This window comes from Drosophila mojavensis, unplaced genomic scaffold (assembly GCF_018153725.1).
Source record: "Drosophila mojavensis isolate 15081-1352.22 unplaced genomic scaffold, ASM1815372v1 contig_74, whole genome shotgun sequence".
Taxonomy (NCBI): domain Eukaryota; kingdom Metazoa; phylum Arthropoda; class Insecta; order Diptera; family Drosophilidae; genus Drosophila; species Drosophila mojavensis.
The window spans coordinates 21,526,429-21,530,566 of NW_025318899.1; the positions used below are offsets into that span (position 1 = coordinate 21,526,429).

Genomic DNA, 4,138 nt, shown 5'->3' on the forward strand with positions numbered 1-4,138 from the left:
ATAGTTTATGGTGACTCCGACTCGTAACTCAGTTTCTTTAACTATTCGTTGAGTATCAACAGTATCAACTTTTTGTTGCAGTCAGCACATTTAATTTATTAAGTTATTTACACTGTTTAATGAAAGCACTGGGGTTGTGCTTGTGCCGCGTCTCTTGTGATATTGAGCATTGAATTGATGCATTTTCAGGGCTGAATGTTTTTTATTGTTGGACAAACCACAGGCAGACGAGGGCACTAAGCGATATAGCAGGGAAAGGAAAATGTCGAGCATTGGCGACTGGCGACTGGCGACTGGCAACAATGCCAACACATTTCACACAAATATAAATATTTGCCTTTGCCACATGGAGGCGACAGAGAAACCCAAACAAGCTGGCTGCCAGACAGACACCCTCATGAATTTTGCAAGCGAGTCGCACATGCTGCTTGGCTGCGAGGTTGCGAGAGGGTGGAGCTGGCACAATTGAACCCCGTTGCGGCTCTGGCTGCTTTTGGTATGTGTAGACACCAATCGTAAAGAAATATTCTGATTTATTGTCTCCTTTCATATTTCCGCACAATTTATGCTCGCAGCTAGAGCAGCGGGAAGTCGTACAATTAATATGTTTACCCGGCGTATGCGTTATCCCAATTTTAAAGCGTCTCTAGAGATTTGGATTTAAGTCCAGATCGATTCAACAATCGGCCTACAATTGTGCTTTGCCACATTGCATTAAATATAAAAATGTATATATATTAGTAATCGCTCGGTTATGTGAATATTCTCTTCTCTGTATTAGATATTGCATATCGGTACAGCAGAACGAATCAAGCATTTGTCAGTTCGACAGCTGTCAAGTCAGTAATCGCATTTGATTTACCTGATTTGCTAGCTGGAAGGAGAGATCATGTGAAGTTGTTAAAGTGCTGCTGGTGTCTTTCGGCTAAAAACAAATAGCCAAACCAGAGAGAAAACCAGAATAACCAACTTACAAACTAGCAGCAAGGCATGCACAAGCATGCCGAAACATTTGGGCATTCGGCATGTCATTTGGCCACAGGCGACAGGCGAAAGTCCGCAATCAGCCAGGCTGGAATTGGAGAGGGATTTGCTCAAGTCCCACTCTCCCCGCACCCCAATAGCCCTTGACAGGCGCTTCATTGTCGCTATCATTGTTGTCAAGCGGGCTTCAAAAAGGAACAAATCAAAAAAAAAAAAAAAAAAAAAAAAAACAGTTGGCGCAGAGCAGAAGGCAAAAACTTTTACGCACGTTTCTCGTACATATGCCAAATCTGTGGCTCGTTTTTGCCTACACTCTTCTCGAGGGCATTCAAATTATGTCACGAGATCTGATAGATGTCTCCTCGATGATATCACTTATACGATTATGTTCAAATCTGTGTAGGCCAAGCAATTTATAATATTAGTCTAAATTTAAATTCAGTTTCAACTTTAGTTTTTTATGCCACGCCAGCCAAATCTTTATTCAACTAGAAATCTGCATATATGTATTTTGTTGTGTTTCTAGTTTTAGATAGAGTATATGCTCATAGGTATATCGTAGTATTCTTTTTTTTGGGGGGGGGTTCAGTTCCTTTTTTTTGGCATTCGGTCGGTGCCCCAAAATGATGAAGGGTTTCATTTGATTTGGTTGCTTTGCCATTTTTCTGGTTTCACCGCCTGTTACGCTTGTTGTACTTGCTCTATGTGTGTGTGGGTGTGTGTGTCTGTGTGCTCTGCTGTCGTTGTTAATGTGGTTGCTGTTGCTGTCATAGAGCAATGTCTCCTTACAGATACACACAAAAATCAACTCTAGACATATGTTAGTATTGAGGAAATCGCCCAAATTTCCATATGGCAATGCCAATGAACTAAGAAATGAAAAAGTAAATAGAGAAATCACGCAGCTGGACATAGGCTTATAGACTGCACACACACCTGCTCCAGAGCAACTATGTATGTCACATTATTTATCCTGTTAAATTATAGAGTTATAAGGTTTTTTATTTAGTTTAACTAGCTGTAGTCGCGACTATTTGTATATCTGCAAATGTTGCATTCCCATATTTAAGTAAAATCTAGTTCTTCCTTCCTCATTAACTTCGTGAAGAAATCTGAAATATGAATAATAATTAATATATTTACATATATAATGTAGGAAATTGGATTTAAAAAGTATTTTCAACTTATCTTAACAGACTAAACTAAGGGGGGATAAAAATTGTAGAACATTTTTATTTATTTTCATTCGTCAATTCCTAATTTGAAGCCATTCTAACTTTTCGTGGTTTGGACTCAATATGCACTCAAACATATTTTGCATTTTCCTACATCCTTTCAACTGCTGTGAAGCAATCTGATTATATAATGTGTATATATTGGTAGGGTATATCATAGTCAGTACTGCCAGCAGAAGTCGTTTTCAGACTGTTGCATTTGCTGTTTCCAGCAATTTCACATTCAACCCTAACGATTTGACAAGCCAAAACTTAACGCATCTGTTGCCACTTGCAACCTGCTGCTGCGATGCCTTTGCATATTGCAGTAACAGTTGCGACCTGTAGATGGCGCTGCCTGCTGAGCTGCGTATGCAAATGCTCCAGGCGCTGGCTCATTGAAATCAATTTCGCATGAAGGCAAGGATTCAAATGGCGCCACATGAGATCCACATCCAGATGCACATTCAGGTTGCCAGCGGTTAAATGAACCGGAAGTGTTTTATGCTGAAAGAGATGCAATTATTTATATGTGTGTACACACCATCTGTGCACACACACACATACATACTCACATATATGTATATTGTGAACTATTTGTGTTTGTGTAAGCCTCGGCAAATGCCAACAAACGTGCAGAGCTTTTGGCATTTGCATGCAAACGCGCAAATATGAGAAGCCAAGTCCAATCCTCCATTTAGTGGATAGCTGCCACTTTAATACCCTGTACGCAATGCGCACTTTGCAACGGCTATTTGCATTCAGTTGTTAGCATAAACTATATATTGTGATTCATTTCATTCATTCAATTCATCAAGAGAAGATTCCACTCTTTGGCTCTGCTTTAGCTAGTAGATTTTAATTTTTTGTATCTTTTAGTTTTTAGTCCAGGGTATCATTGCAGGCATGCTTACCCCACCAGGGTACACTTAGTTGATAATTCTACAATTTTGCGTTCTATGTGCAACGTGCTCGTTCCGCTCGTCGCCTCTATACCCTGGCCAGACAGTGAGAGTGAGAGGCAGAGAGCGAGAGAGGGAGCGAGAGATGGTCTGCATTGCACTTAAGTGCTTCAGCGCTTTGTGCGGCATTGTGCTTGGTTGACAGAGCAGCTCGGCTAAACGGCAGCCGGACAGACGTGCCAGCCTCCAGCTAAAAGTCATTAGTCGCAGTCAACGTAAACACGGACAGGCTGGACAGCAGCTGGACAAGGGCTCACTGCTGTCTGATGATGATTTCCACAGTGGCATCGCTTTTCTTTCTTCGCCGAATTGGCGCTGCGGACTCGCTATTTAATTTGCTAATGTGCCCAAGTCGAGCACGTATGCAGCAGCATCAGCATCAGCATCTGCATCTGCATCTGCATCTCTAAAAAGAACAACGGCTATAAATATGTTAAATATATTAAAGACTTAAATGCATTTAAATTGCATTTTCTCGTTTGGATTTCATTTGCAATTTTGAGGAGAATGAGTCGAGATGTTGCTGGATTCTGAGTTTTAGGTCTATGTATAAGAATTACATTTCATGTATATGCGAAATAATATCTATGAAATTATATTTATTCATTAGCCAAATAACTGTTATTATTGTTGATGTTATTATTGAAATGATTTGTAATATAAATACTTATCATATATAATTTAGTTAAATTCCCTTACATATTCCATTCATATATAATTTAGTTAAATTCCATTGCATATTCCATTCAATCAGCAGTCTAAGGAAGGAGAAATGGCCTTTGTGTGAAGAGCGTTTGCTTTTTATTAAAGACTCTATATCAATAAAGACTGTTTTATATGATAATATATTAAGTTTAAAATCATTTAAATTAGCTAAAAAAAATTAAATAAAATAAATAAAAACAAGTAAGAACGTTGCAGTCGGGCGTTACCGACTGCGGAATACTCATTCACATCCCGTCAACAATTTAGTAGTTA

General features: G+C 39.2%; 1 long non-coding RNA gene across 2 annotated transcripts; it reads left to right on the forward strand.

Annotated features, from left to right (window-relative positions):
• LOC116804824 lies at positions 1-744 on the forward strand. Of its 2 annotated transcripts, XR_006357563.1 has the most exons (3): positions 36-80; positions 190-496; positions 576-744. It is a non-coding gene; the product is annotated as an uncharacterized LOC116804824 (long non-coding RNA). The 2 variants fall into 2 exon arrangements; XR_004364842.2 differs by having other exon boundaries at positions 1-496.
• Positions 745-4,138: the final 3,394 nt, after the last annotated feature.